Source organism: Macaca fascicularis, chromosome X, assembly GCF_037993035.2.
Source record: "Macaca fascicularis isolate 582-1 chromosome X, T2T-MFA8v1.1".
In the NCBI taxonomy this organism is placed as follows: Eukaryota; Metazoa; Chordata; class Mammalia; order Primates; family Cercopithecidae; genus Macaca; species Macaca fascicularis.
In genome coordinates this window covers 9,281,359-9,294,139 of record NC_088395.1, presented here as the reverse complement: position 1 = coordinate 9,294,139, position 12,781 = coordinate 9,281,359, and the positions used below count along the sequence as shown (strand labels likewise).

General features: G+C 44.6%; 1 protein-coding gene across 16 annotated transcripts in view; it reads right to left on the bottom strand.

Moving 5' to 3' along the window:
- The window catches only part of TBL1X (transducin beta like 1 X-linked), a 257,751-nt gene that overhangs the window by 108,498 nt on the left and 136,472 nt on the right, over positions 1 to 12,781 (bottom strand). For 3 of the 16 annotated variants that reach the window (XM_065537841.2, XM_065537845.2, XM_074029341.1), the window contains exon 3: positions 10,284 to 10,311. The exons of 12 other annotated variants lie outside the window; for them this stretch is intronic. The gene's annotated coding sequence lies outside the window, so the exon portion shown is untranslated. Of the gene's footprint in view, positions 1 to 10,234; positions 10,312 to 12,781 lie in introns of all 16 variants that reach the window. One more of the 16 variants, XM_065537840.2, reaches the window with a different exon arrangement.

Below are 12,781 nucleotides of genomic sequence, written 5' to 3'. Positions count from 1 at the left end.
ACGCCCGGCTAACTTTTGTATTTTTAGTAGAGACAGGGTTTCACCACGTTGGCCAGGCTGGTCTTGAACTCCTGACCTCAGGTGATCCGCCTGCCTCGGCCTCTCAAAGTGCTGGCATTACAGGTGTGAGCCTGTAATTTAATTTTCTTGATATATTTTAATTTACTCAGTGTATCCAAAATAGTATCATTTCAACTTGTATTCTATTTAAAAAATTACTGAGATCTTTTACATTCCTTTTTCCTACTAAATTTCCCCAATCATCACAGTGTATGTATTTTATACTTTTACTATATCTCAATTCACAAGTTACATTTTCATTGGAAATACATGACTGGTAATATAGGTAATAAAATAGACCCTGGAAAATACAGATGCACATTCCCACATGGTTCCCAACATTCCAGTAACCAAGGAAGTGTTGCTTTTTAAATTTAAATTAATTAAAAGGAAATGAAATGGTAAGGTCTGTTCCTCAGTGATAGGAGCCACACCATTGGTGGGACGGGAGAGCGCTAGGCAGCTTGGCCACCAAGGAGAGTCTGTAGCAGCTGAAATTCTCCTATTGGAGTCTGCAGGGTGGAGGGGTAACAGGGACTATTCAGCCACACGATTCCTCTTTAAGTGGTCCACAAACACATTTTCAAGTTATTGATCCACAGCATTTTTTTCTGGACTAATTCCGAACAGATTAATAACCGCAAACTATCCTAGTTTAAAACTCCCAGAAACAGTGTAACTTTCAGCTTAAAAATTATTTTTCACATTATGACTTGATTTTCATAATTTCAGACAGACATAGGAGCTTGGGATCTCAGACGTCACTGACCAAAGAACACACCGGATTTTGCAGACTTTGTACAAAAAAGAAAGAACATAAAAAATACCTTGTGGATAATTTTTAAAATAGGAATCGCTTGTAGAAATGATGCTATTTTGGATATGCTGGGTTAAATAAGATATATTATGGCATTATTATATATTAAAACAGGTATTGCAATATTAATACACAGTAAAATAGATGTTGCAATACAAATTTTACCTGCTTCTTTGTACTCTTTTCCTGTGGCTGCTAGAAAAGTATAAATTCCATGTATGGCTCCCAATCTGTTGCTACTGGATAGAGCAAATCTAGCTGGCTTCCACAGTGCCCGCAGGCTCTACAATTTGTGGACTGTAGCTGGCAAGAGGAAGAGGCATATGGAGGCTTTCAGTTTTTTAGGCCACATGATTCTTCCTGTAATTGTATCTGCCGACAAATTTTTAATTATACGCCCATAACATCTTTTCTTTTTCCCCCGACCAGCGTGAAACAGATTAAAAATCACAAGTTGTTGTAGTTGAAGACTAGCCTTCTCTAGGAAACAAAAAGCGATTTTCTGTTTGAAGTTATTCTTGACAGAGTGATTTACTGTAGGTTCTGTGAGACACCTGACCAAGGTCCAGGCGAATATTTGTGGGTTTCAGAACGCCCAGGCGATCGAAAGGTGGCTTGTGTCACTAGCCAACGCCCCGCCTTACACTTTGGTGGCCCTCTGTATCTCTCCATTTTGGGGCCGCTGACCTGGCAGGCTGCACGGAGGGTTACAAACTCACGGGGCTCCCCACAGAGCATCTGGGCAAGGATCCTGCCTGGCTGAGGTTCCCTCACTTATAAAACGGAGATGACCATGCCAACACCTGTGCCACCCTCCCTAACAGACTGCCCTGAAGAACACAGGCAATGGTGCCACTGATGGGCTTTGTGGGCAACAGCACAGCGCCACTCAAATCCCAGAGTGCTGCTAATTAAGACCAGGTGACCCCAAACAAAATGACTGAGCCAGGATTAGTCTTAGTCACTGCTGTTATTATTGTTATACTAAATCCCCTTTTAGACATGACTTCCTGACCCTTAAATTTTCAGCTGTCACTTTAAGATTTAATTAAGTCCTGCCCCTTACAAGCACTGGGGAATCAGCACTGGGGAATCCACGCCTACAGATGCTCGGGCAAACAGCACTGGGTGACTGCATGCATCTAATCCATGACGGCAAATCGAACACTCGACTGCCCTTGTTTTAGCAAGTGGAATATTACGGCCAGTTAAGTTCTGTTTGGAACTAATTAAGAACCACCCATAAGAAAGGTGGGCATTAAGGAGAAGTCCTTATTTTATGGGATGCAAATGATGCTGAATGAAGACAGAGTGTTTTGCTTGTATGTTTATTTCAGTCAGAGAATATCCGTTCTGTTTGTCCACAGCTTAAACTGGCAATGTGTGGGCATCCACACGCCCGGCGACACTGAGTTCAGACTGAAAGTCATCCACCAGGAGCCACCTTCTGGAAGAAACTTGGCAGCACGAACGGCTGCTTCTCCATTCACAGTTTCCGTGCACGCTGCACACTGCAGCACGAAGAGGACTCCTAGTCTGTAGGAGCAAAGTACTAAGAGAAAATGGAATCTTGAGCCCTGAGAGGAACCCAGTGTTAGAGAAATATGGCCATTTCTCCGAGGATTTGCTCAGTCTATTGAATTTGGCAGGAAATGATTCATTCAAGGCTTGGCTCAACTCCTACCTAGTCAATATACTTTTGAGGAAAAATACACAAACATCATTAAGAAGCTAAATCTGTCGTGCTGTAAAACGACAGATGCTCCAACCCAAAATTATCATAGCATTTGTTTTTAGCAACCTATCAATAATTTCTGAATCTTTTCCCTCTCTTTTCATTTGTTTTCATTTCAAAGTTTGAGAAGCTTTCTTTAGAGGGGAAAAAACCCCCCCCAGAAACCATGCTTAAAACGAAAACTACAAAAGGAAGAACTGGAGTTGACATTAGGTAAGCTTTCTACCCGGGATGCCCTAAAGCAGTGAAAGGAGATACAGAAGCAGCAAAAGAATGGGAATTTGGAAAAGGACTTCACAGAAATATAGAAAACGATCCTCTCCTCATCCTGTGTGTATTTATAAGACAGCTCAGTGCTTCAAAGACAGCACACAGCTTGCCACATAATAGATACTCAATTAATTCATGTGAAAAATACAACCGATGTCACATACACACACGTTCACATGTATCCTTGGGAAACACTGAACTTTGGCTAATGACAGGTAGAAACAAATTAGTAAGCTTGCCAATTTATAATAACATTAAAAATAATCTGTTATTGGCTAACATAAGAATCTGTGCTTTTCCTACAACTGTCATTCTATAAAGTTTGATCAGCACACCAGGAAACAGGAGAGCAGCCTCAGCATGCTCTTGTAACACCCCAACGCATCAGCAGTCCCAACTGCGGTACACAACCAGGGCCCTTCAGGAGAGAGTGGTACAATCAACAACAGAAGTGCCCTGGTATGCTCCATCTCGGAAAATCAATCTGCTAGCTTGTTCTTGCTTTCTGGACTTAGCTCTTGTTTCATATGCAACTCTAACACGAAGATGCACCGTTTGGCTCAGGTCAGGAGGCTAATGGACCAGCAAACATCAGAAATGGCCCCTTCAGCTGAAACTCCAACACAGCAATCCTTAAAATAACTGGGATTCAAGAGAAACTAACAAAGTGCAATATTGGAAAGAACCTGAGATACACCTTTCAAGGCGGCTTAGGTCTAATACATGGAAAAAGAAAAGCAAATAGCTGACAAATGTGATCAAATATTCCACCTCATTAGGAATTAAAGAAATGCAAGGGGAAAAATAAAGATGTCATGCATTCCCGGCTCAGCTGACCATGTTCACATGAAGTGCTGGAGAGGCCTGTGCCACAGCCCCTCCACCTACCCCCGTCCCTCCTCACTGCCATGCAACCCGCACAACCTCTCGGGAAAGCAATATGGTAATGGGTCTCAAGAGCCCTCCAGTTCTACTTCCAGCAATCTATCCTAAAGGAAAATGGAAGCAATCGAAATCTCCAGCAATACATGTGATATAGATGATGGAACATGTACTTGATGAAAGAGATGCATACAAACATTTTCAATCGATGTTGCTGGATGATCAAATGCTTACTACAAAGCTCAGAGTACAGCAGGACACACACACACACACCTGGAAGAAAACACACCAAAATGCTGGGGGGCAAAACTTCTAGGGGTGGGTTTACAGATGTTTTTCTTTTCATGCTTAATTTTATTTTTTAAAACTGCTTACAGCATATTAATTTTCATAATTGGAAAAGAATGATGAAAACCCTGGCAAGCAAAGACTAGTGCTTCCTCTGGCGGGTATCCATCACATTACACAACCGTTGTTTACCTACTGACTTTTCTTCTAAGAACGTTTCAGACGGTTTTCCTTATGCAGCGTGATGTGCTGAGGAAGTTCTGTTCTCCCCTAGGTATATACTGACCAACCCCCGTCCAGTCACCTTTTTGTATTTTTATGATGCTAAAGTTTATAAACACAACATTAAATATTTATAGCTGATATTTGCTGCTTCTAAAAACACTCAGAGGAGAAACTCTCTTAGGAAGGCCTCCACTTAACCTGGCTGAACTGACCAAGGCGGGCAGCTGCCTGCTGAGCTTCCCCTGCCATCTCCCGCCTGAGCTGCCTACCTGAGTCTGAAACACCCAAACTGCTGACTGCCTCAAATTTGCTTATGTCAGTTGGCCTCGTTATTGCATTTATGAAAAGTAATTAAATATTATATAAAATGGTGAACTAGGAGTACCCCAAAATTATTTTTTCTACAAAAACCACTTTGACTGCTTTTTAAGAGACTTAACCAAGACAGGTCGCCTCAACGGATTCGGGAAAAGAAAAAAAAAAATCCTAGATAGATTCTCTACTGAGATGGTTTCATAAATCTCTTTAAATTCCCACTCCACTTCAAAGAGACAAACATTGTAGAGGCTACACCATCGAGAATGGGGAAAGCTGACTCCAAACTAGGAATAAAGTATCCCCGTCCCAAGAAAAATCCTATTCCCTCTATCAAGAGATGGGTGAATAGATCTGCACTGATATATTTTAACACAAAACCAAAATAAACCACCTCCGGGAAGAGACGCTTAACACCCCTCCTCCACTCGAGTGGGGAATTTGAAAGAATACCGCAGGGAAAGGGAAAAACATTAATTGAAACCCAACACCCATGACCTTAACCAAGTGGTCAAGGTCAACAGCAACAGTGATGAGTCGGGTTGATAGTACCTACCCTTGATATGATGTGGTGAGAAGGGCACTTCACCTCTGGGGTCTTCTTCCTCAAAACCTACCACCCCAGTCTAATCATGTGAAAAACACTGAACAAGCCCAAATTGAAAAACATTCTCGGCCAGGGACACGGCTCATGCCTGTAATCCTAGCACTCTGGGAGTCCAAGGCAGGAGGGTCAGTTAGTTTGAGAATGGCCTGGACAACACAGTGACACCCTGTCTCTACAAAAATTGGGGGGAAAAAAAAATTCCAGGCAAGGTGATGTGTGCCTGTGGCCCCAGCTACTTGAGCGGCTGAGGTGGGAGGACTGCTTGAGCCCAGGAGGTTGAGGCTGTAGTGAGCTATGATCACACCACTGCACTCCAGCCTGGGTGACAGAGTGAAGACCTCATCTTAAATAAGCAAATAAATAAATAAATAAATTTTAAAAAATAAAAGGAACAAAGAAAAAAGAAAAGCCATCGTCTTTCATACTCTACTTCCATTTTCAGCTGTTTTCTCCCTTGGGAAGTTTTGGTTGCCCATCTCAGCTGGACTTGGAAAGCAGGGAAGGTGAGAACTCTCCAGGGAAGAATTCAAGCAAGAAGTGGGAGTGCCATCCAAGCCTCAGGTCTCAGGGCCAGGGCCACGAGCTGAGAAGACAGAAACACACTGGTGCCACTAAGCTTCATGCCAAAGCAACTGGCAAGCGTGAGAGTGGCAACTCCAACGCTAGAACTCAGCCATATAGCTGGAGGCTTTGGACCCCGGGGGCCCCAGTGGGCTCTGCCTTATTTCCAGGCGATGTAAGTGCCGGGGTGAGGCGGTGCCAGTACCAGCACTGCCTCATCCCACTGGACTTCTGCCTTGTCTAGAAAACGTAAGGGCTACAAGTGAATCTCAAAGATTCTCTCCCAACTCTAAAATCTTAGGAACCTGTGAAATGTCCGGTAAGTCAGGCCGAGTGTCCAGAACTGGCACTCACGAGGCTCATTTGTTCAAACCTCACGAGCCTCAAATCCCTGTTGAGAAAGCTGTTTGCCCTTAGGACTGTGCTCTGTCTTTACCGCCCTGACTGCAGGGCCCAACATCTGCCCAATGAATGAGTGGACAGACGATCTTAGTGCTGTGAGAGCCAAGAGCGACAAAGGGGCTGAAATCCTGAGTAAAAGGGAAAATTCTGTAAACGTTGTGAACATTTGTTTGGAGAAAAAATTCTCAATAATTTTTGAAGCTAACTTTGCACAGAAGACTGTAGTAGGTTATTCAATTGTTTTGTTCTTTTGAAAGGGAAAGGCCGACACTTCCTATATGTCTTGAGGCAGGAGCACGGAGAGACAGCAGCAGTTCTGAAGTTAACTGGAAGATTAACACAAATGTATGGTGCAGGTGGGAGCTGAGGAGGCTTGTCCATTAGGGGCTCAGGAACTGTCTGCATTTGATTGCAGGGAAAACTGTTTTTCTGTTCAAAAACACAATTAAGAACAAAAAAAATAGGTATGTGATTCTTCATTATTTATTTTTGGGACACGGCCTTGCTCTGTCACCTAGGCTGGAGTGCAGTGAAGCCATCATGGCTCACTGCAGCCTCTACGTTCTGGGCTCAAGTGATTCTCCCACCTCAGCCGCCCAAGTTCCAGGAGCTACAGGCATGCGCCACTACACCTGGCTAATGTTTGTGTTTTTGTAGAGACAGAGTCTCACTATGTTGCCCAGGCTACAGTAGTAATACTTTCTAATGAACTGACTGCTAAGCTGTTGAGAGTCTCCATTTGTGGGCTCTGATGGCTCCAAAGATAGACCATGAACATAGCTAAATCAACAAGTAATTTTCCTAGCATTTTCCGATAGATGATTATGGACTCAAAAGGAGTTATTCTCTGACCAAGGTGTCCATCCATGGGTGTAAAAGACAAAGAGGGACGTACATGATAGGCAGCTTCTCAGACGGTGCCCGTGAGCCCTGGCACTCACACTCCAGTACGGGCCTGTCCCACATTTACCAGGTTGATCCACAGGACCAAGAGAATTGCTGCACATGACGATGCATCACTTCTGCTGCAGCCACACCCTAAGTGAGCCTGGAATTGACCCTCCAGCCCCACACGAGGTCTCAAAGGCTGCAGCACAGGCTGCAACCTCACGAGAGACCCTGAGCCAGAACCACCTGGTTATGCTGCACCTGGATTCACGACACTCAGAACCCGTGTGAGATCATTAATGTTTGTAGTTGTCACCTGCTGAGTTTTGGGGTCATTTGTTACACAGCAATCAACAGGTAACTGATACAAGGGCTGAAACTGGAGTGCATTGGTGGAAATGAGAGAATGTGGCACAGAAACTAATCCAAAACATCTGCTCCCCCTCCAAGCCAATAATTATTGTTTAATTTGACTTGTCTGCCTTCAAGCAAGCACGCAAACAAAAGCCCTAGCAAACAGACTGGATCTGTCTTGCCACCACAAATTAGTCTGTTTTTAGTAAAATCTTACTCTACTGGGTTAATAATTTACCTTCCAGATTCATGCAGCCATAGAAACCAGACTGATTTTCTTTGTTCTAAATCCCCAGAGAATAATTTGCTCCACTTACCTAAGCATTTCCATGTCTAAATGGTATACATGACATTTTTAATCAGAAGAAAGGCCCCTGCTTAAAGTTCTTGATTTACTATGAGGTAAATCCTAAACTCGTCTGATTTATTTTGGCAAATTCTTGACATAAAGATGCAAGAAGCTGTTCCATCATATTGCATGAACACGGAAGAACAGATTCACCTGAACGAGAGAGACCCTCTGTGGCTTTAAACTGCTTGTATTATCTCATATAACAGAATTGGGATTTTTTTCCTCCAAAGTAAAATTCCAGTTTGTGTGCTTAGCTTGTTTATGAGTGTGACATCATACCCAGAACAGGCGGAACTGACGGATGTTCACATGCTCATTATCTGGGACTCCAATTATAAAGCTGGATCTCATGTGCAGGCTCTAATGAGGATGTGCAATCGTATCTCCTATCTTCACAACTACCACTGGAAGCTGATCCTGCGTGGCCCTGAGTCATGTCACCTGGGTGACACGGCACCCAGGTTACCTCCTGCTTACCACGTGACGCCGCCACCACCAGGCGAGGACATTCCAGGGTCAAGGCTTCCCTTAACACTCTGAGACTTCCAAATACAGAACATTTCTGAGCGGACGTTTGCTTGGCTTAGCATTTCCCTGAAAAGAGCCACAGAGTCTTGAAAGATGTCTCACTTTGCACCCAAGCCTCTCCCAGAGGATCATTTCTTCCCGAGAAAACCTCACAAGACTCCACGGGAAAGGCCTTGGATTCCAAACACAGAAAATCCAAGGGTGAAATGTCTTCTCTTCCTGACCCTCTGCAGCCAGAACAGGGCCAGGCTCAGAAGCCCTGCTGGTGGCTGTGACCTCGCAGAGTTAATGTTCAATGGTTGAATCAGAGAGGATTCCAGGGACACAGGCCAGCAGCGCTCAGCCAACATCCCAAGCGGAACAGCGGCCTCCTTCACAGCATTCCCGTCTTGTCACGTGGAAAAGCCCACGCGCAACAAGTGGCCAAGAGCAGGCTCTCAGACCCAAAGCCACCCCGCACCCCAAACTAGGCCCTCTACACATCACAGACATCTCCCTACACCTCTGACCCGGCCAACACAAGAAGTTACCTCTTGAGGGAGAGAGAATTTATGACAACCCAGATCAAGTCCTGCTTCATTTACTCAAAAACTGCCCTTCTGCTAAGAGGACAGTTGGCAGTCCACTGGCAAAAAAAAAAAGGGGCGGGAGGGGGGAAGTGAAATAAAAAGTCCACCCGGCTAATTCTGACTTCTGTGTCTGGCTTTTGACCTTGCTGCTTAACAGGCTTCTGTTTATCAGCAGCCATGGTTCTACTGCCCTTTCACGCAACACTGCCCTTGGAGCACTGCCGCATTTACACATTAATTTTACTCAGCACAAAGAATTTCTTTGGCCACCCTGCCAAAGTGTCTAATGGCCAGTGGGCCTGGGTCATGTGTGGCCACAGAGCCACCCTGGAGTACACCAGGGGAATCAGAAGGGTGGAGTGGGATGGGGTGGGGCATGACCACTGTTATGGGGTGACCTGAGTCCACAAAAATAACACGCTAAAGTCCTAATGTGCAGCACCTCAGAACCTCACTTGGAACAAGGGTCATTGCAGACACAGTTAGTTAAAGTAAAATGAGGTCAAGTCGCAGCAGGGTGGAGCCATAGTCTAACATGACTGGTGTCCTTGCAAGAAGACAGAGACACCCAGGGAGGCCATGTAGTCACAGAGGCAGAGAGGGAAGCGATGTGCCCACAAGCCAAGGACTGCTAGCCAACACCAGAAGTAGCAAGGGGATGCAGGAAGCATCCTTCCCTGGAGGCCTCAGAGGTAGCTGGGCCCTGCGGACGCCTTGATTCTGCATTTCTGGCCTCCAGAACTGGGAGACCATACAGGTTTTAAGCCAGTCAGTTGGTGGCAGGTTGCTACAGCAGCCCCAGGAAACAAACCACCACCAACATGGTAAGCTTCAACCCTCCTCTTCCAAGGAAACTGCAGGTAGGAAATGGCCCCTCTGCTGAGCTCTGGCCCTGGGTGTCAACCTCTGCAGTCCCTTCCAGATGGTTACCAAGCTCAGCCTGGGTCCAGCGTGCATCTACCGTGTCCCTCCGTGTTCTGTGAGAGTGTGCAAGATCCAAAATCATGGACTTGATATTTTAGTGATAACCAACTCTTGTCCACAAATGTATACCTATAAATAAGTACATCTGTGTATGCAACTGTTAAATATATACGCGGCCATACATGCATTTACAGATCTTTTAAAACAGTACAATTGTTATTGTATGCGACATCACTAGCTAATCATTCTAAAAACAAAGGTGGTGGGTGGGTTTCAGATCAATAAAAGAGATCCCGGAACAACGGCTTAGCCTGGACCCGAGGGACCTGTGTCACCAAACCACAGAATGGATGTGAAACCATTACTATAATGAGTTGTTTCTTCCTTCCCAGTAATGAGTCCTCCTGAAGAATTAATTAAAAATTCTGCCATGACTTCTCTTAAAGGAGAAGGATACACTTCTGGAGAGGATCAGGGAAGCTTGAATCCAAGAGCCAGCCATTCACCTGCTTTGATGCTCACCTTCCAGGATGTCTGAAAAGTAAACAAATCTTCCTTTACTCCAAGACTTCTCCAATGTATCATTCAATGATTTATGCACTGGGGCTTCTCATTCACAACGACTGCTCCCAGGTGGATGAAGACAATCATTTCAATATTTAATCAAGAACTCAGTTTGATTTTAGAAATTCTAGATTCTATTGCTATTATAAAATAAAAGATACTTAAAATCATTGAGACTTTCCTGACATTTCCAAAAGGGAGAAAACTCAGACTCATCATTTATTAAATAGCACATATCTCATGAGTTAAAATTCAAGGAGTTTGTATACGGGCAAAAGATAGTGAAATTTTAGTCAACTCTTCCCAATACTCATCATCCATTTAGTGTGAGAAAGTCACCTGTGCACTTTACCTAATTAAGCAACTGCAATTTATACATATATAAAGTATATATTAACATTCAACTTCAAGCTACTCCAGGCAGATGAGCCCTGCAGCCAGGACCAGCCACCGTTGTTCTGATTTTCATGTTTCCCAACTCATAACCTCCCACGACAAAGTTTTCTGAGCCCCATACCTCAGAATCAAGAAGGGCTTCTAAGGGATACAAAGCGTGGCTGAAAACTACTCAGCATGGTCAAGAAACCGGAACACTGGTGGCAAGCTAAGCTGAAATGCAGATAGTCCCTATCTCAAAAAAAAAAAAAAAGGAACTTGGAAGACACAGCCAGGATTTCTACTCAATGATCATTCATTCTACATATTATAACCTTGATGTCACCTAACTGAGGCTTAATGGTAACAACATGAGCCATTCTAGACAGTTCTATATATGAGAGCTGTACATAGCATAGAATATCGCTGTGCTTATAACCACTTCTTTCAAAAAGACAGCATTTGCATGAAATAATAAGAAAAAAATGGAAACAAAATCATACTGTAATTATGCCTTTGACCTTTTGCGGACAGATAGTGTCAATATTCCTTTCTTTTTGGTTTTTCAAAACACGGTCTTGACCTGTCGCCCAGGCTGGAGTGCAGTGGCGCAGTCTTGGCTCACTGCAACCTCCGCCTCCCGGGTTCAAAGGATTCTTGTGCCTCAGCCTCCTGAGTAGCTGGGATTACAGGTGTGTGCCACCACGCCCAGCTAATTTTTTTGTATTTTTAGTAGAGACAGGGTTTCGCCATGTTGGCCAGGCTGGTCTTGAACTCTTGGCCTCAAAGTGATTTGCCTCCCAAAGTGCTGGGATTACAGGTGTGAGCCACTGCGCCCAGCCAAATAGTGTTGATAGTGTCAATATTTCTATCTAAAATGAACACACAGCTCCAGGCTACGCTGCAATTCCAAAGATCTCATTCAATGGGATTCCTTCCTGCCCACCTGGGATCTGGCACCTCCTCACCTGAGTGGCCAGAGGGGTGGAAGGGAGCCCAGATCACAGTAAAAGAGAAAGCGGGATCCCAGAAATGTAAAATGGGGGGCGCTGATGGAAGATACCACGAGGCCTCATGTCCTTGAACTATAATCATCCCCAAGTCATGCTTCTGGATGAGTAAAGGGGTCTGCCTCAGTGACTGGCTTCCAGGAGCAGGCAAGCAAATACTCATTCTGTCTCTACAGAGGCTGCCCAGGGCCGAACAGCTACCCCTGTATATTTGCAATTCGTAGGACAAGGAAACCACCCACATGTACCTAGCCCAGGGAGCGTGTCCTTGCCACAAGATACAAACTCTCACCCCAAAACCCCTTCCTGAAGATCTCCACAGAAACCACACGGGGTCACTGGAATCCCTCTCTATATGACCCAGATGTCTACACTGGCCCAACTGTATGGACAGACATGAGTTGGAAAAAGGGGACAGTGTTGGCCTGGGTACCACCCTCCAGGCCCCAAATGCTCCCCTGCATTTCTGTCCTGGTCTGTGCACTGATTTGCTCACTATGGAGACTCTGACCTTGCCACTGCCCAAAGGTAATACACTAAAACACTGATTTATTTCATCATCTTCCGTTCAACAAAAATTCCAGTGGTCCCCAGAGCACCTGTAATCAAGTCTGCATGCCCTGACCCGTTTGTTCTCTCTATTCCAAGAAGATCACCTCTGGATAAAATTCCCCTTCTTAAAGGCTCAGCTGAAACGCCAGCACCGTCCTTAAGCCTCTGTCATCCTCTGGAATGGAAGCAGACCTTTCTCTCTGCTCCCATGACACAGGGTTTGTACACTGACTAAATTGAACATGCTGTGCAGACGGGTTTGGCTGTGTTCAGGCCTGTCCTACCCAATTAGACCATAAAAAAACCTTCATTTATTGTTACACCTAACATTATAATAACACCATATAAAAAAGCTTTCCCCAGGCCTAGGGAAAAGCAGGCAGGCTATGGTCCTCTCCAATTTTGTTTGTCAACAAGGATTTCCAGAACCAACTGGGGTCAAAATGGCTCAGCTAAATTGAGAGGTAAGTGCTTTTCTGTGTTACAAAGGAACAACATCATTC